A 20532-nucleotide genomic window follows, 5' to 3' on the forward strand; every position below is an offset into this window, starting at 1 on the left:
GCATTTTTTATTTTAATAATCTCTATTTATTTTAACTAATCTTTTAATAGTATCTTTCTCAAGTACATATTTGTGCCTTTTATATTGGAGAATGATTTTTTTTTCTAAAAGTGCTGTTTATATTCCACAATTTTGTAGTAAAACTTGTGAGGTAGTGGTGTTGTTCCTTTTAAAAGAAGGGGGGAAATACATATCTCCTTGTGTTTATAGAGATGAGATTAATAAAATCCACTATTTCTCATGATGAAGTTCATGTTTTAAATGTAAAATGAGACGTGTCAGAGCCTAAATGTTGGAAAACTATTCTCAAGTGACTTAGAAGTCTTTTTTTTCTCCAAATACTTGATGTATTATGAAAAACTTAAATCATCTGGTTCCTTGACATTCTCAAGATATTCTGACAAGAATACGTCTTCATTGTCATAAAAAAAGAAATAAGATCTTTGGAGACACTTTGTTCCCTATGACATTCCTACATCTAAACCAGCTCCTGGCATGGTGCTCAACAATATTTACTGAAGGAATGAGTTAATAAATAAAAGTAATGACATCCTAAACTTTCTAGTTAACATACTGACAGCAGTCAAGTTATTAACCTCTCGAATGTAATTCCACTTCTCTTAAAATGGGGAAAGACTACCTTACAGGTCTAGCATCACGTAGATAGTAACTACCTTACTATCTAGCATCATGACAGATAGTAAACGTATCATTAGTCTCCTCCTCCTTTTATTGATGGAATGATCAAATTAATGGCCAGGTTAGTCTTATTATTTTTTTTAAAGATTTTATTTATTTGACAGACAGAGATCACAAGTAGGCAGAGAGGCAGGCAGAGAGAGAGAGAGAGAGAGAGAGAGGGAAGCAGGCTTCCTGCGGAGCAGGGAGCCTGATGTGGGGCTCGATCCCAGGACCCTGAGATCATGACCCGAGCCGAAGGCAGCAGCCCAAACCACTGAGCCACCCAGGTGCCCCCAGGTTAGTCTTATTAATAGAGGTTTTATTGTTTGGGTAAGACTATAAATGTGTAGGATCAACAGGAATTCAAGACTGCAGTTTAAACACTGAATATGACTGCTAGCTCTAGAAAGGATTTCAGGCCATCTAATCCTACTGCTTATTTCATAGATGAGGGAACTGAGGCACAGATCGGTGGGGGTATGTATCTCTTTCCCAAAATCCCACAGTAAGTTAAGAACTTCAAGGGAATGACATTCCAGATACCTTGATTCCAGGACAACACAAGATACTCTTCCCTCAATCTCTCTCTCCCTCTCTCCGTCCCTCCCTCTCACTCTCTCCCCCACTCTTTTCTTTCTTTCTCTGTTTCTGTCTCTCTTTCATTGCCCCATCCCTCCCTTCACCAGACGGCTTTCCAATGTTGGTGTCAGATGATCATCGCCCAAGAGGGACCCACCAGAAAAGCAGGCAAAGTTAAGACACAGCATCTGTTAATGTTTTATTCTCATGTTAAACATCAGCTAGAAATTCAGGAAGAGCTCTCTGGGGTGGCCGGAATTCCGCAGCTCACGTGCAACATCTGCCATCCACCCTGGCCTTTGAGACTCTGGAGCACGGATGGGAAACTACGGGAAGATGCAATGGCAAACAGTTAATCAAAGGGCTTCTCCATATGTTGCTGGCACCTGTGTTCAATAAATCTTTAGTCCTTGCATTCATGAAGTGTTTAGATATTTCATTAGCTGGGTTTCTTGTTCAAAATATTTATTGACTTGTATGTATGTCCATTATTTTAACTAACTATATTATGTGTTAAAAATATTTTGAGTCCTAAAATTATTTTCTAAGAAGGAATGATTTCTGCTCATTTAAAACTTTATCTTTGTATAATTGCATTGATCTTTTAACTGAAATATGCTTTGCTTATTCAACCATCTCCCTTCTTCAGATTTTTTAAAAAATCACGGGCTTCTGTAAAAAAGGTGTTTGTAAAAAAAAAAATAGGTGATATCATCTTTAAATTTTAACTTTTCTATTTTAAAAATCAATAAATTATCATTAACTTTAATAACTAATAAGTAGGTAAAATCAGTACCATCATTTGAGAATTTTTAATTTCTGTAGACACTGAAATTTGACTACAAAAGTGGAATTAATTATATTTTAAAATATCAATCATTTAATCACTCTACTGTTTATTGAGCATTTCCTATTTTCCAGGCCCATGCTAGTGCATCTGTTACTGTATCACTTGTTAATAAAAGGCTTCATAGAGGTGGCTCAGTGGGTTAAAACCTCTGCCTTCGGCTCAGGTCATGATCTCAGGGTCCTGGGATGGAGCCTTACATCAGGCTCTCTGCTTTCAGGGAGTCTGCTTCCCCATCTCTCTCTGCCTGCCTCTCTGCCTATTTGTGATCTCCGTCTGTCAAGTAAATAAATAAAATCTTAAAAAAAAAAAAAAGGCTTCATAGTAGGTATTTTTGGCTCCATATTCCAGATGAGTAAACTGTAAGAGGCCCAAATCACATGATTAATGAGAGGCAGGGTAAGATTCAAATCCAGGGTATTTGGGGCTTCTTTCATTGTTCCATGAAGTCTCAAGCAACTAAAAACTTTCAGTCCTTTTTAAATCAGTGGCTGTGTGCTAGATAACATTGTAGGTATCCTCTGTCTTTGTCACACCACCTCCGCAGAGCTAGGCATTATAACAATCTGAAATAAGATCTCAAAAAGCTCAGGTCATGATCTCTGGGTCCAGTGATTGAGCCCCGCATCAGGCTCTCTGCTCAGCGGGGAACCTGCTTCTTCCTCTCTCTCTGCCTGCCTCTCTGCCTACTTGTGATCTCGGTCTGTCAAATAAATTAATAAAATCTTAAAAAAAAAAAAAAGATTTTCTGAGCTACATCTTTGAGAATAATAGCAACTCACGTTGCAGCAACAATCAGGCAATGAATGAGAAATCTTGGTAAAAAGATCAACTTGGATGCCTGGGTGGCTCAGTTGGTTAAGGGTCTGCCTACAGCTCAAGTCATGATCTCAGGGTCCTGGAATCGAGTCCCACATCAGGCCTCTTGCTCACTGGGGAGCCTGCTTCTCCCTCTGTCTGCTGCTCCCCCTCTTTGTGCTCTCTCCCTCTCTCTCTCTAAAAAATTAATTAATTAACTTTTTTTTTTTTTTAAAAAGAACAACTTGTGCCAAAGCACTGAATGTGAGTGGCAAGATGTGATTGTGGAACTGAACACAGCGCCGGGCTGGGGGCGGCAAGATGCACGTGAAGCTGTAAAGTCAGGCCGGGACCAGTCATGCTAATCACTCTGCCTTAATACAGTACTGAGCTTCTGGAAGAGGGAGAAGCTTTGAGAAATACCTGTTTCCCATGAGAATTATCAATATGTTGAACAAATAAGTGATCAGGGCTGATCTCTATAAGTCTTCATTATTCCCTGACAGTAAGCACTGTTTTTCTTCAAACCCGTCTTGAGTTTCAGGTGATTTCTTGGAGGCACAGGCAACCGAGACAGCTGAGGTTGATGAGATGACCCTGAGAGTGTGTGTGTGTGTGTGTGTGTGTGTGTGTGTGTGTGCATGAGAGAGAGAGAGAGCAGGGTCCTCTTAGTGTGGGGTCTTGGGCTCTGGAATGTTAACCAGATGTTCCGGCAGAGCTCTGGTTTGTTTTCCTTCTGACCATAGTTCTCACTTTATCTGGGAACAGAGGCTGGAAGTGAAGGGGCTTGCAGGAGTTCTAGGAGCCATGAAAGGAGGGAGATGAAAACGTTGGCTCTTTAAATCTTGACTTCCGTTCCAGATACCAGTGCTGATCTTCCTTCACTGCTCCGAAAGCAGTCCACAGCTTCAGTTGGAAAAATAACATTTTCCAAAGCTTTTGAGCAGCACTGGTGGGGCTACATTTGGGACAGAATGGGCTTGTACACCAGCAAGAGCCAGAGATAAAATTTATTGCAGTAACAGCCCTTTCTATGTGTTAAGCACTACGCTAAACATTTTACAAACATGAGGTCATTTTTTTTTTCCCTCACAGTAATTCCATAAGGTAGGTATTACTTTTCCTAGTTTGCTGATTAGGGAGCCGTGCTTTGAGAAGTTAAGTGGTTTCTCAGGCTTCACCCTACAGTCTGCCTGTGTAAGAGCAAGGATTTAGACTTGAGTCTGGCTGATTCCAAAGCCCAGCCTCTGTAAATAAAGAGGCAGTTTTACATAGTGGAAAGAGCACTTTTTACAGAGTCAGTCTGGATCTAACCTCTCCTTCTGACAGTTAATTTGTTGTGAAATCTGGGTTAAGCCATTTACTCTCTCTTGGCTTCCCTACATGCAAAATGGGATTAATAATAATTTTATTTACCACAGATGCTTCTTATGGAAATCAATGGAATTCATGTATATAAAAGAGATTTGATGTTTCTTGTCAAGTGCTATGTAAAAAAAATTCATACATCTTAAATTTCTTTCAAAGCCTCAGTCTTCTTACTTATAAATTTGGGATAATACCGGTGCTGCATATCTCACATGGACGTTGGAAGAAACAACCAAGATGAACTATGAGGAAGTACTTTATAAGCTGTAAAGTATTATACAAATGAGGTAATGTGCAAGCAATCACCTTATAATTCTAATAGGCTGTAAAGGATTATAGTGATTACTGTCAGTTCCTCTGAGACTAATAACATGTATCACTAGTTAATATTCTCTCACTTTTATTAAGTTCCTTCGATTGCTGTGGCATATATATGTTTCAAGTAACTTGGCATGGAACTTCCTCCTATCCAATTCTCCCCCTCCCAGCCGCTCTGCCGCTATAAAACAAGATGACGCCATTATGAAAGCAGCAGCCTGTTCTTTGAATGACCTGCCCAAGTCAGGGCTTCATGTATTACATATCCTAAGATCTGCACATGCATTAATACTATAAAAGAGGTTTTGTGTGAGAGACAAATACAAACACCATGAGGTCACTTCTTCCAGAATATAACAGGATGCAGACTCTTGGAAGAAAATAGTATAAATGTCCTTTCGGAAAATTTTGTCTCTGAGCTCAGAACACATTATAAATTTTTCCAGAACCCTCCGACATACAGTGCATCAAACAGAGTGCCTTTTCTTTTCTTCACTTTATTTCTTTCTCTTTTTAAGCACTATTTTCAGAGAAAGGAGGACTAGCTGGGAGGGGTTCTGGTGGCTAATGATTTCCAATGTCAAATTCTGCTCTTAGGGCCCCACACTTTGCAGAGGGATCATTGTAGTGGATCCAGAATCAAGGCCCTTGGCCCACTTTCCCAGCTGGGTGAATAGTTCAATTTTTCAGCCCTCTTCATCTGCCAAGAAGGTCAGTATGACATGCCGTTAAATAAATACTGAAGTAGAAATCAGGAGAGCTGGCTTTATTGCATAATTCTACAAACAACTATAGTATGACAAAATAACTACTTTTAATGAGGTCTGATAAGTGCCTGACACCTCTTCACAGAAGCTTAACAAGCAGTGTTGAATGATGAAAAAATATATATAATAATGTAAAATAATCAGTAACCAGTGAACAAAATTTCAATGCAAGCATTCTGATCTCTGTACTTCTAAATTTCTGGTAGCTCTGGCTGTAGTATATGACTTGGTTTTGAAATAAGGGGAGGACTCCAGAGAAGGCATAAGAGCCATGAGTTGATTTCCAGCTGGTTACCTCCACAATGCTGTGCTGCCCCTGTGGTGAGTGAATTACCCTCTCTGAACTTCAAAGTCCCCATCTATAAATGAATCTAGGTAACCTATTCTGTATCCAGCTCTGAAGATCACTTGTAGCTCTGTGATTCTACTCCTCCACTGCAACACATAACGTTCAACCCTAGACCTTGAGTATTCAGTAAACGCTCAAAGCTAAGTCCCCACTCCAGGAAGAGACATCAAACACACAAGAAGTTGTAGAGTGTCGCCTGACAGTATACTGTTATCATTTCCTTTGGTGTCTTATTCAAGCATTTGGTTAACTATTGACTCCTTATCCAGAAACTCTTAAGTAGCAGGTTGACGTCTTTTGCTTTCATTTCACACCCTGAGTAATCAATTTTGTTAATTATCATTAATAACTAATTATTATTATTTTCAATGGATAATTAATTATTAAATTTTATTAGAAGACTCAAAGACTGTGATTGTTGATCTTCAGACCTTTCTCTCTAGACCAGTGGTTTTCACTCATGATTGCACGTTAATGTTATACAGCTTTAAAACAGAAGGATTTAGCGGGGATGGGGGCCATCTGGGTGGTGCAGTTGTTTGAGACTCCTGATTTTGGCTTAGGTCATGGTCTCAGGGTCCTGAGACAAGCCCTGCATCAGGCTCCTTGCTCATATAGAGTCTGCTTGGGATTCTCTCTCCCTCTTCCTCTACCCTCCTTATTCTGCCCCATATCATGTATGTGCTATCTCTCTCTCTCTCTCTCTCTCTCTCTCAAATAAAAAAATTTAAACAAAAGAAGAAGGATTTGTGGCCTATTCTGTGAGACTAGATTTAATTGGTCTGATTTAATCAGAGTAGAGTCCAGGCATTTAAAAAAAATTATTCAAGAGATTCTACTATGTAGTCAGTGTTGAGTCCTACACTAGAACAGAGTCTCTTAAATTTTAATGTACAAATAAATCATGTAGGAACCTTGGTCAAGTGAATATTCTGATTCTATAGGTATGAGGCAGTGTCTGGGATTCTATATTTCATTTTTTTAAAAAGATTTTATTTATTTATTTGACAGACAGAGATTACAAGTATGCAGAGAGGCAGTCAGAGAGAGGAGGAAGCAGGCTCCCTGCTGAGCAGAGAGCCTGATGTGGGGCTCGATCCCAGGACCTTGGGATCATGACCTGAGCTGAAGGCAGAGGCTTTACCCACCGAGCCACCCAGGCACCCCTGGGATTCTATATTTCTAATAAATTCCCAGGTTATGTTGATGCTTTGACCCTTACCACTAGAAGTGTGGTCCATGGACCAGTAGCATTAGCATTATCTAGAAGATGTTAGAATGCACAATCTCAGGACCCATCCCAGATCGACTGTATTAGCATTAACCAAAGAAACAGAACCAACAGGAGAAATATACAGATAAAGAGATTTCTTCGTAAGAAATTAGCTCATGTGATTTCAGAGGCTGAGAGTTCCCAAGACCTAGGAGAGCAAATGATGTTCCAGTCTGGGTCTGAAGGTCTAAGAACAGGAAGGCTAATGGTATAGTTCTAGTCTAAAGACCAGCATTCCAAGTGTTGGAGGAAAATGTTTCAGTTCGACTCCGAAGGCAGGAAAAACCAATGTCCCAGCTCAAGGCAGTCGAGACTGGAAGAATTCCCTCTTATTCTAGGGAGGATCAGTCTTTTGGATCTATTCAAACTTTAAAATGATTGGATGAGGGCCACCCACATTAAGGGAGAGCAATCTGCTTTACCTAGTCTAGGAATTCCAGTACTAATTATATCCAGAAACACCTCATAGAAACCCCTAGTATTATATTTGATCAAATACCTGTCCACCCCTTGACCCCAAGTTGCCACATAAAATTAACCATCACATCTACTGAATCAGAGTGTGTTTTTTTTAACAGATTATGCATATGCATACAGATAATGCACAAATGAAATATGTAAAACACTGCACTTTAATAACAATTCTCAATTTTTTCCATTGACTGCTTTACACTCTTAAAAATTATTGTAGAACTCAAAGTACTTTTGTTTATATAGTTATGTGTATTGATATTTCCTATACTAGAAATGAATACTGAGTATTTTTGAAATTACCTATTTATTCATGAGTTTTAAATAACAACCTATTATATGTTAACATAAACAACACATTTTAATGAAAACTAACCATATTTTTTGAAAATCAAAAACTTGTGAGTAGAGTAGCATTGTTATACATCTTTGCAAATCTCTTTAATGTCTGGTTTAATAGAAAACAGCTGGATGCTTGTACTGGCTACTTGCTTCTGAATTTAATATGTGGCAATATTGTACATTATGTAGACTCTGAAAAACTGTACTCTACTCCCATAGAATAATGAATGAGAAAAGACAAATAACACCTTAATATTATTGTAAAAATGGTTTTAATCTTGAACACTCCCTGAAAATGTCTTTGAGATTTCCAGAGTTCCCGGGATGACACTGTGAGATATCTCTTGTAGAGACAATCTGTATAACTAGTTCCAAACAGTCAACTTGGATCTCATCAGCAAACTTGCCACAATTCTACTGAAATCTGGGGCAATTACAGTATTTTCTGGAGGAAGCCAGCCCCTTTTTCCACCAGCAAATTACACAGTACTGCCAGCAGTCTCAAAGACCAATGATTAGAATGTCAGTTTTGCAACCGTACTAATCCCTCATTGTACAGAAAGTTTTCTCAACTCCAGTGCTGTTGATATTTTGAGTCAAAAAATTCTTCGCTGTTGGGGGCTGCCCTATGTATTATGGAATGTTTAGCAGCATCCTTGGCCTCACCCATCATTTCCCTATTGTAATAACAAAAAATGTCTCCAGACATCACCGTATGTCCCCTGGATGGCAATATTATGCTTAACTAAGAAGCACTGCATAGACTAAGAAAAACGATGTGGTGGGGTTGGGGGCGGGTAAGGGTAGGAGTCAAGGCTCTGGACTCTGATGTTGTCATCTATGTGAATCGTAGAACCTTGAACTGAAATAGGGAATAAAAGGGGAAGAAATGTCTTGAGAAGAAAAACAACAAATTCAAGTTCGTGGTACTGGTTTTGAAATATCTAAGGGCTCTCTCTGCATGGTTAGAATGTGAACAGAATTATCAAAGGAACTGCTCCCAAAAGACTAGGAACAGAGGTTCTCCAGAGTCACAATGTAACTTTCAGAGAACATCCTGTGATTGGGTATAAAAAAAGAAATTCTTTTCATTTGTTTCTTATGTTCCAGGCACTTTGTAAGACCTCTTTATAAATAAGAGGTCTAGCTAGTGTGGCCCTTCTACTGATGAGAAACTGTGATTAAGAGAAATTGAGTAACTATTTAAGTAAAAAACTCGTAAGTCTGACTCTGGAATCCTAAGACTCTCTATAACCTCTTTCTTTCCTCACTCTCTTCTTTCTTTTATTCACCAAATAAAAATGACGGCCATGTTCCAGAAGATATGTATGCTTCTGGTATACACTAGGATAATGGAAAGATACAGTCTTTGTCCTTTATGGAGTTTTCAGTCTAACAGCAAAGGTAGAAAATTAAACAAGAGATACTAAAGTGTGTTAATTGCCATTGAGAAATCACAGGGCCATAGGAATGTGTGGTAAGACCACTTTGTCCAGTCTCCAAAGGGAACATGGTCAGCAAAGCTTCTGTATAGGAAGTGATGTTTAAGATAAAATCTTAATGATGAGTAAAAATCAGAAAAAGGGGAGGGGAATTAATATTTGAATCTGACTGAATATTGTGTCTTTATTTTTGCTATTCTTTTTAAGTCTCAATTCTTCTATTTTGTTTAATCTTTTAACCTAATGACATTAATTGCATTTTGTTAATATATGTGGTTGTATTTATTGAAAGTACCTTCCTCTGAATTTCCTTTAAATTATAACAGGAAAGGGGCGCCTGGGTGGCTCAGTGGTTTGGGCTGCTGCCTTCGGCTCGGGTCATGATCTCAGGGTCCTGGGATCGAGCCCCGCATCAGGCTCCCTGCTCTGCAGGAAGCCTGCTTCCCTCTCTCTCTCTCTCTCTCTCTCTCTGCCTGCCTCTCTGCCTACTTGTGATCTCTGTCTGTCAAATAAATAAATAAAATCTTTAAAAATAAATAAATAAATAAATAAATAAATAATAACAGGAAAAGCAGTACAGCGTGATGAAGCTTTGAAGCCTAGATTCACATCTCAGAATTTGTAACATCGAGGCATTCAGTAAGACATTTGCCTCAGAAATTTTCACTTATAAAATGACAACAGGCTATAGTAAAGACCATATAAAATAATATACATGGAAATACTTTTGCAAATGTAGGCTTTTATTAATAACTGGACTATTATTCTACCAGGTCGAAGGATCAACATGAGGAAAGTCATGAAATGGGAACAAAAAAGTCATGCTTGAGTAAAAGCAAATAATTCATAGTAGCTGGAACCTTGAGATTTGATGCAAGAAAAGACTGAAAAGCAAGTTTAGTCAGGCTGGTTGTGGGTCTTAAATATCAGAGGGCTTACTAAATTTAATGGGCAATTTATCCCTTGTAGATGATACCCTTTATGGCTTTGACACCGAAGCAAAAGCCAATGTTCTCTGGGGAACTTTACTGCGTCTAGCAGTATCTATAAAGCTTTTATAAATAACAATATATAATATGCTGTCATTTTCACAGCTGATTCAGAAGCAGTATAAATATTTCTTCAGTTTCCGAGTATGCTTAATTGGAAGTTGGGCTCTAGAAAACTATCAGATGAAATAATATTTCTAGGGTGCAGGAAGAGAAATATAAATGATAGGTTAATTGAGAAATATTTTAAGATTTTCCAGACTGTGACATGTAGTTGTCCAGCTAAGCCACTTGTGTGCACTTCGGTGGGTGGGGGGATTGGGGGTGAGACGGTCACAACAACCAGAGACTCAAGGACCAAGGATATGGCCTCAATGAATTTGCACTGATATAATGGAGGACGCTGAGGTGAGCATAGATGAAGATATGGAGAAAGCAGTTGTGAATCAAGAGTCCCCAGAGAGGGGACACCTAGAGGCTATAGAATATTCTGGTCTTAGACACAGAGAGAGGATCTGATTGGAAAACCTCTTAAAAAAATGTATAGTCCAGTAGAGAGGCATTGTCACACATTCTCGGGGGAGTTTTGAGAAGTTACAGGAGACCAGAAATGCATCTAGTGTTGTATAAAGAACCTGGGTCTTGGGGTGCCTGGGTGGCTTAGTGGGTTAAAGTCTCTGTCTTTGGCCCAGGGTCCTGAGATCAAGCCCCACATCAGGCTGTCTGCTGGGCAGGGAGACTGCTTCCCCCTCTCTCTCTGCCTGCTTCTCTGCCTATTTGTGATCTCGGTCTGTCAAATAAATAAATGAAATATTAAAAAAAAAAAAAAGAACCTTGGTCCTACAGGCAGAACACATACTTCTGAGGCCCAGCTAGTAACTATGAGCTATAGTTTTCCACAAGTCATTTCATCACCCTGGGACTTATTTTCACCATCTTTAAAATGGAACAAAATTAGAGTTTTATCTACAATCTTGTTGTGAGAGAGAATAATATTACATCCTCAAAGACTTCTGTGTATTTGAGGTATTATATAAAATATAAGTTGCAGACCAGAGAACTCAATAAACAATGTTATTAGAAACAAGAAATGACTGATTTCATTTTAACTTTTTAAATAGTATATATGTATTTTTGGTATTTGGAGCACATTAACTTCTTAGGCTCTAAGCTACCCAAATTTTGTTATAAACACCTATAATTTCTTCCCAATAAAATTAAAAGAAAATTGCCATTTGAACAATATAATAAATCACAAATAAAAATGTAATTTAGTAATTAAAAAAAGAGGAGCATGAATTGATGGCTCACACTACATATTAAGTCAAATGCAGGGTTAAAAATACCCAACGTATGGTCCTTGCACAAAGTGTGGTTTGAATTTAGAATCCTTTTTCTAATAAGAGAGAGAGGAAGAGCCTAAAGTCCAGAAAGTATTTAAAACTATCTCTAACAGACATTTCAATTTCAGGGATGTACACTCAGTGTACCTCCTTCAATGTGAAATAGGTTTCTGGGATAAGCAGAACCTCGGCCCATAATATTTTCCATCAAGAAGCTAGATGTCTGCAAGTGAATCTTCTGAGACATATAGTATGAGACATTTATTAGAGTTTTACATGCATAGTCATAGTGCTCACTAGAAGGCCTTGACTATTTTAAAAAGTCTTTTGAGTCCTAGAGAATGTCCATTTCTTCACTGCCTTGCCAACACGGAACATTACAAATCTTTTCTTAAACTTTAAAATTCTATGAGAAGGTAAACTATTCTTACTATTGTATTTCCCATTTCTTTGAAAATTAGTGGAGTTTTATTCTTAAGAATTTTGCTCAATGTTGTGAATAAAACTACTTGGTCAGTAGGTATTCACATTGTTTACTTCTAAGATATTTACAAATCTTTTCTCATTCTTTTGCAAATAATGTGAAAATGTCTGTTTTCATGCAACCTGAGTATTATGTTTTTCAATATTCACCTCAAATGTTAAAGAGAAAATCTTATAAGAAAAAAATGGTTTGTGAACACTGGGCAGGGTATGTGCTATGGTGAATGCTGTGGAATGTATAAGCCTGATGATTCACAGACCTGGACCCCTTGGGCACATAATACATTATATGTTAATAAAAATAATTAAAAAAAAGATTCAGTTTCTTTCCTTAGTAGGAAAGAAATTATTTGAATGAAATTGAGATAAACATTTCTAAAGGTTAACTTATGAGAAATAAAAAGGGAAAGGATTCGCCTATCTGCAGAATAAATTCATTCCTGGGAGAGTAGAACGAAGGTAAATAAAGACAGGAATTTGGAGTGAATTTAAAAGTCAGATTTTTTTTATTATTATCATTCTACATTTTTAATATTCTTAGAGTAAATTTTTTGTTGCTTTTTTATTATTATGTTCAATTAAACCAAGATATAGATCATACAGATGATAAAGTAATACAAGAAGCAGAATTAAGGAAATACAAAAGTAGAATTAGGAAAAACTCTAAAATGAACTGTCTATAATTTGTTCCATGTACCCGATGACCAATAAAAGAAAGGTACTATATTCCAGTACTAGATTCCAGGACCTTTTCTCCTTTCATGATCTGGTGTTCTGCCACTTTCCATTCTGCATTTAACCCTTGATTTTGTTTCCATCTTGTGACCTCTCTTCTGCCCTTTGGACTTGGCATGGGAACTTGGATTCCTTGGCTTTGAACTTTGTTGAACAATGAAGACTTTGACTCATACCCACCTTTCCAATTCCATGCTCTTGGATTCCTTGGATAATATTCTTTGGGTCATAATAGCTTTGCCTTTATTTTAGACCACCAAGTTCATGGGCAGCAGTCACACTGGGCTGCTGCAAGGGTATATCTGGATAGTTTGGGCAAAGGAGGTAGTGACAGGTAAAGATATAGGCCTTGCTGATGGAAAGGATTACCTGAGCCTTGCATTTTTTCTTCATCGGTACACAAACATATAGCTCACAATGACTCTTAGTAGTAGTAATTATCTCTCATAATCCCTAAGCATGACTCTGTATCTTCATCACATGGGATTCCAAATGCAAACAAAGTCCTTCAACTCCACGTTTACTCACCTAGGTCCTTCAAGGTATAGCTAGAATACTACCTCCTTTATGAAGGCTTCCTTGATTCACTCAGGCTGTTAGTTACTCTCCTCTTTGCCCTTCTACAGTTGTTTAAAGAAGTGAATAGTTAGTGCCGTGTTAGTTTGTAATGTTTCCAATTAAATATGCCTCCCCACAGCAATACTACGAATTCCTTCTGCTTCACCAAACCCAGCAAACTGCCCTGCATATCATAAGCCCTAGGTAAATCCTTCCTACATAAATGCTGGGCGATGCTGGTGACGAAAACAAAACAAGAACTATCACCTTAATTCCACAGAGTGGATGAAGTATTGACATGTAAGAGACACAGAGGGCTGCCCAAGGGCAACATCAAATCTTAGACTCAAGTCCAGAGTCTCTGAAACTCATCTTGGCAACCTTTTTCCCCTCACAATACAATCTTCAAATTGAAATGGAATAGTAGAATGCTTAAACAGCGAAGCCCTAAAGAACTAGTGGTCAAAAGCTTAGACATGCTGAACCAGGGCATGAACAGAAACACTGTGTTTCTGTTCCCAAAGCAAATGTTTCTTTTCTTTTTTTTTTTTTTTTTAATTTTATTTATTTATTTGACAGGCAGAGATCACAAGTAGACAGAGAGAGGAAGAGAAGCAGGCTCCCTGCTCCCTGCTGAGCAGAGAGCCCAATGCAGGGCTCTATCCCAGGACCCTGAGACCATGACCTGAGCCAAAGGCAGAGGCTTAACCCTCTGAGCCACCCAGGTTCCCCCCCGCAAAGCAAATGTTTCTAAGGTTAACATTTTACTTCCTTTTAATTACATATGAGGAAATAGTATATTCTCCCCTGAGCTTGTGCTGAGGGATGAGGTAGTAAACACTCAGTTTGTAAAACTCAGGACTTGTGGCTTCAAAGAAGTTCCAGACTAGTGAAAAGATTCACAGATTAAGAATCTTGTTGTTGTTGTTAAGTTTTGCAAGTCTATTGGTATGCATTTATGGCTATGTTCAGTGTGTATAATATTTTGTCTGTATTTTAAATGGAAATTCCTTAGGGAAGTTGTACAAAGAAGGTTAATCTAATATTTCTCCCCCTTCACAAATTAAGGAAAAAATGCAGAGGTTATAGAGCAACTCAGGGACAGAGTCCTCATGTTCCGACCTTTTCTTGGCTCACTGAACTGGATAATGGGACAAAGAGCTGTTTTATGACTCCGCCTCCTCTTTACTCCACAGTGCTTTGCAGGCTCTTATTCTGTGCAATGGAGCATATTCATTTAGAAATGTCTGTGCAACATTCAGAGTGGAGCTGGTGCTCTCAAGGCATGCCTTTGAAGAGCGACAGACCCCAGCCTTCAAACAACACACCCTCATTGAGATTAAAGCTCTGTCACTGATCTCTCACCTACCGCTGTCCACTCCTGACCCCCCACAGCCATGCTCTAAACCTCTTCAGCTCTTTCTGGCTGGCGCTCACCTCTTCTCCTTCTACCTCACTGGAATTTCTTTCACCTCTCCTCCAGGATAAATTTCAGACACCTTAATGTGGCTCAGGAGGCCTCGATGATTTGTCCCTGTGTCTCACCACCTTCCTTTTTCCTCAGTCCTTTGTGTATTCTGTGCTCCATCCAGACCCAACAACTTACAATCCCATGCAAGCAACTTGCCTCTCTCCTGTCCTGTTCTCTGACCCGCGTAAATGCAACATCCTCTACTAGGAACACCCTTTTATTTTACTCCCCATCCCTTCTCCTTGTACCTTTAGCCTGAATGACTCCTACTTGTGCTTCTGCCCTTAGCTAATGTACCAATTTCTTCAGAAAGCCTGCTACGCCCTGGAAGCTGAGTTAGGGCTCAAGTGCTGGGCTGGTTGACAACTGATGCTTATTCCTAATTAATACAAATGGCGTGGTCTTAAAGTTGTACGTTGTTTCTTCTATTATACTCTCAGCAATCTGAGTCCAAAGACTGTGCCTTTTCTTTGGGTAAGTCCACAATAGTTAGCATGATTGTATGTAGTACACCTTCAATATATATTAGCTGAAAAAATAAAGGATCTAACCCATGAGTAAAGGATTGATATCAAAGAGGTCTCAGTAAATTGAAGTTATATTAAAGTTATGTATATCATCTATGAGAATTCACATACCTAGAAAGACTAACACCTCCCTACCTCTCACCTGGGACATACAAGTATCACAGGATAGGGGAATTTGACCACATCATTATAGAACCTTTGCAAATGTTTGTTTTTGCTGTTTTTCATTGGGAGTAGAGATGAAGACCACAGTGGAACTCTGAAGAACAAAGCAGCTTAAAAATAATTCTTAGGGCGCCTGGGTGGCTCAATGGGTTAAGCCTCTGCCTTCGGCTCAGGTCATGGTCTCAGGGTTCTGGGATTGAGCCCCGCATCAGGCTCTCTACTCAGCAGGGAGACTGCTTCCCCCTCCCTCTCTGCCTGCTGCTCTGTCTGCTTGTGCTCTCTCTCTCTCTCTGTGTCAAATAAATAAATAAAATAAAAATCTTAAAAAATAATAATAATTCTTAGCATTTTCTCAATTTTACCAATGCTCAGGTTTTACTCTGACTTTGTCTTTAGATGTTATCAACCAGTGGAACCCAAGGCCAAAGTGTTTTGGCATTAGTTAAATAACCACATTTTTATTATATGAAAAATGAGTCAGAGGCTATAAATGAGTTTCTGGTAATGGTTTAGGGACATGCTTTTCCAACTTTATCAGGCATGAGAATTCTGGAGAAGCCTAGAGATTCCCTAGTCCCCACACTCAAAGGTACTTGGATTATGTCTTATGAATTTTTATTTCTAACAAGCTCTCAAGGGGAGCAGATGCTAGCAATTCACAGATCATTGCCTAGAACTGGTTAGGCAACAATCAACAGTTATTTATTGAGGGTTTACAGTGTGAGAGACACATCTAGTAGGACAAGATCCTGCCAAAAGGGTATGCAATCAATTCCACAAATATTTATTTTCTACCGTGCCACCAAGTACTGGCTTACACACTGGGATTCAGACATAAATAAGAAGCCATCTCTACTCTCCAAGGCCTTCAAGGTAGCAAGAGAAACTGATACAGGTTAATAAGAGTCTGATACAGGCTATGGCTGTTGAGATATGTAGTTTGCCTTCAGTAGAGCATGGGCTAATGTATATGATGAGCAAAAATAGAAAAGGAAATTTCAGACCAGAGCAGGAAGGGCTTCAAATCTCGTCTTAAGAAACATGTTCATGATTTTTTTTGCCATAGGGGAAACAAGATCTTTTTTTTTTTTTTTTAAAGACGAATAATATTAATAGCTTCCTGGAACACTGACAGTAATTTCTAATAGCAATCTATCTGCATGGTTATATGGACGAACTGAGGATAGAGGCAGAGACTAGTGAGGAAAGGATTGCTATTACTCCAGCAAGAAGTAATAAAAACATAAAGTGGGGGATGGTTGTAAAATTGCCATCTGAATACAAATATATAGCCCCCTTCAGGCCAGTGATAGAAATCCTGGAGTTTTCTCATTCCTTAAGAATATTTCAGGCCCTACGAAGGCCTTATAAACCAATCTGTTGGCTCTTTCTTCTAGCTGAAATAAAGGGAGACATCAAATCCATTTTGTTTATTAACATATTCCCAGTACATAATAGAGATCCTGGAGGGACGCCTGGGTGGCTCAGTTGATTAAGCCACTGCCTTCGGCTCAGGTCATGATCCCAGAGTCCTGGAATGGAGCCCCGCATCGGGCTCCTTGCTCAGCAGGGAGCCTGCTTCTCTCACTGCCTCTGCCTGCCTCTCTGCCTGCTTGTGTGTACTCTCTTTCTCTCTCTCTGGCAAATAAATAAAATCTTAAAAAAAATAAAATAAAAAAAAATAAAGTTCCTGGAGCATACTACCGCTAAATATATGCTGACTTATTGCCAAGCTGGAAAAGGTCCTGGTGTCACCTAAACTCACCCATGTATTAGTTGTTCACAAAGAGCAAAACTGAGACCAAAAAAGAGGGATCGACTGAAATCAAACATCTGGTTACCAGTAAAAGCAGGACTAGAACCCACATGTCTTGACTTCTAGTCCAGTGATTTTACGTATCACACCACGCATCAATCGGGCTTCTATTAAAATTGATACTATATCCGGGATAATGAGTTACTCCTGCATGACCTCATTGTTTTCTGTTTGTCTGCCCCATGCTGTGGTCTGGCAGACAGCAACTCATTTAAGTCATCTGCTTCCAGCCAATGGCGCTCGTGACTAAAACAATAAAATGTGTTTTTCTCCAATCTGTATCCCACTTTGAGTGGTTTGTTTTTCTCTGCCCTGTATTTCACTACAAGACACTGCAACTTAATTCCACAAGCACTTCAAACGGAGAAAATAAAGTGGTTTAACGAGCAAAAACTGCTGAGGGATATTAAATTTTCAAGCCACATCTTCAGTGCAAATATGTGTCACATGGAGAATGCGCTGGAGTCTCTTGGCCAAGCCTTGTAAAACGCCTCTGTTGTGAATGTCGCCGTCCACATCCCCAGTCAAGCCCCTCAGTAAATGTACTGCCCTCTCTCGCCATGTAGGTTCCGGAAAGAATAAAGAGGAAGGGAACAGTAGTCCTGGAATTCCCGAGGGGAAATTTTCCAGGTTCCTACCATTTGCAGTTCTCCACCTGTGCAATGCTGTGCTTATGTATATGCTTCACAGTAATACAGAGCTTCTTATATCTAAGAGAAGAAAAAACACTGGTTTATAATTCCAAAGTCAGAGACGTTGGTCACTACTCACACAATGTGTGGCCTCAAAAATACTCTGAGTTCATTTTTTCATATGTTAAAGGAAACAGTAATATCTCAGTGATTCACTACAAACATGTTGGAAGAAATGTATGTATGTGCTACACTTGGGAAGTTTTGAAACTGTCATGTATTTAAACATTTACTAAGAAAAGTCAATGTCTGGGATGACTGGGTGGCTCAGTAGGTTAAGCGTCTGCCTTCGGCTTAGGTCATGATCCCAGGGTCATGAGATAGAGTCCCACATCGGGCTCCTTGCTCAGCAGGAGTTTGCTTCTTCTTCTTGCTGCTCTCCCTGCTTGTGTGTGTTCTCTCTCTCTCTCTGACAAATAAATAAATAAAACCTTAAAAATTTTAAAAAAGAAAAATCAATGTCCACCTAGATAATTTCAATGTGGTCTTCTCATTGCTGATGGTGTATGAAGGTAGGCGATCTTTTTAGTAATTTGTCCAAGGCTGTCTAGTATCACTAACTTATATGTTTATATATCCTTTTAACTAGATGTTTAGTGCTATAAAATTCCCTTCTTAAATACTACTTTAGTGGCATCCCACAAATGTTGAGGATGTTTTCATTTTTATTCAATTCAAAATACTTCCTAATTTCCTTTTTGAAATCTTTGACTCCTATAGACTATTTAGAAGTATAGAATTTGGTTTCTAAATACAAGAGACTTTTGCGGATATCTTTTGCTGATCAATATCTAATTTAATTCCATATTAAATTTAATTTTATTCCATATTAATATATACTATAAGTATATGTATATATATACACATATATGCATATGTATATACACATATATGCATATGTATATATACATATACATATATGAATTTGCATATACATATATATATACATATATGAATTTGTTCATATTTGTTTTATGACCCAGAATATAGTCTATCTTGTCAAGTTTTTTATGTACAACACTTAAAGCATTCTTCCCTTTTTAGTAGAGTGTTCTGTAAATGTCAGATTAAGTTGGTTAATAGTGTTCTTTGAGTTTTATATATGTTTACTGAATTTGTGTCTACTTATTCCATCAATTATTGAAAGAGGAGAAATAAAATATTCTACTAAATATGAAATTTGTTGATTTCTCCTTACCTTTGTATCAGCTTTTTTTCTTCTTTCCTTTTAAAGCCATATTTTTAGGCACATAAAAGTATAGGATGATTACGTCTGTTTGATTAATTAAACCCTTTGTCATTATGAAATGGCCTTCATTTTCCCTGGTAATATTCTTTGCTCTAAAATCTTCGTCTGGTGTTAATATAGACATTACAACTTTCTTCAGATTTGGTATTAGCTAGTTATATATATATATCTCTGTCATTTTGTCTTCATATTAAAATTAGTTTCTTTTAAGCAGCATATAGGTGGCACTTATTTTTTATACAATTTGACAATCTCTGCCTTTTAGTTGGTGTGTTTAGACTATTTACACTTAATGAGATTGTTAATATTTTTAGGCTTCAGTTTTCATCTCGCTTTTTGTTCTCTATTTGTCACCTCTTCAACAGTTTCTTTACCTTATCACAATCTATACCTCCCAGTGATATTATACCATTTTGTAGACGAGCACTTTATAAACATATACTTCCATTTCTCCTGACATTTATGTTATTGCTGTCATACACATTGTTTATATATATATTATAAACAGCAGTCTACATTGATGATATTTTTGTTTAAACAGCTAATTATCTTTTAACTAGAATTAAGAGATAATTTCACAAAATCACATGTATTTAACTCAAATAGTTACCATTTCCAGGCTTCTTAATTCCTTTCTTTTTATCTAGTATCTTTTTTTTCTTCTTAAGAACTTACTTTAACATTTCTTGTCCATTTCTACTGACAATAAATTCTTTAAGGTTTTGTATGTTTCAAAAAGCCTTAATTTTGCCTTAATTTTGAAGGATATTTTCATTAGTTATAAAATTTTAGGTTCACAGATTTTTCTCTGAATACATTCAAGATGCTACAACATTGTTGTCCTCTTTACATTGTTCCCTACAAGAAATCTTCTGTTATCCTTCTTTTTTTCCTTTGTACATAACCTGTCCTTTTCCTCTGGATTTTTAAAAAGTTTTACTTATTTGTCAGAGAGAGAAACAGAGCACAAGCAGGGGGGTGGCAGGCAGAAGGAAATGCCAGATCCCTCCCGAGCAAGGACCCCCATGTGAGACTCTATCCCAAGACCCCAGGATCATGACCTATCTCAAAATCAGATGCTAAACCAACTGAGCCACCCAAGTGTCCCTTTTCCTCTGGATTTTAAGATTTTCTTTTGTTATTGGTTTGAAGCAATTTGATTATTATGTGTCTTGGTGTAGCTATCTTCATGATTCTTATATTTGAGGTTTACTGAGCTTATTGAATATGTAAATTTATAGCTTTCATCGAATTTGAAAAAGTTTGGTT

The 20532-nt window shown here is 38.0% G+C and overlaps 1 long non-coding RNA gene across 1 annotated transcript; it reads right to left on the minus strand.

Moving 5' to 3' along the window:
• Positions 1-1462: 1462 nt before the first annotated feature.
• On the minus strand, positions 1463-14931 carry LOC116600944. Its single transcript, XR_004289865.1, has 3 exons — positions 14781-14931; positions 3329-3502; positions 1463-1586 (listed from the first exon to the last, which is right to left on the minus strand). It is a non-coding gene; the product is annotated as an uncharacterized LOC116600944 (long non-coding RNA).
• Positions 14932-20532: the final 5601 nt, after the last annotated feature.

Source organism: Mustela erminea, chromosome 1, assembly GCF_009829155.1.
Source record: "Mustela erminea isolate mMusErm1 chromosome 1, mMusErm1.Pri, whole genome shotgun sequence".
Lineage (NCBI taxonomy): Eukaryota > Metazoa > Chordata > Mammalia > Carnivora > Mustelidae > Mustela > Mustela erminea.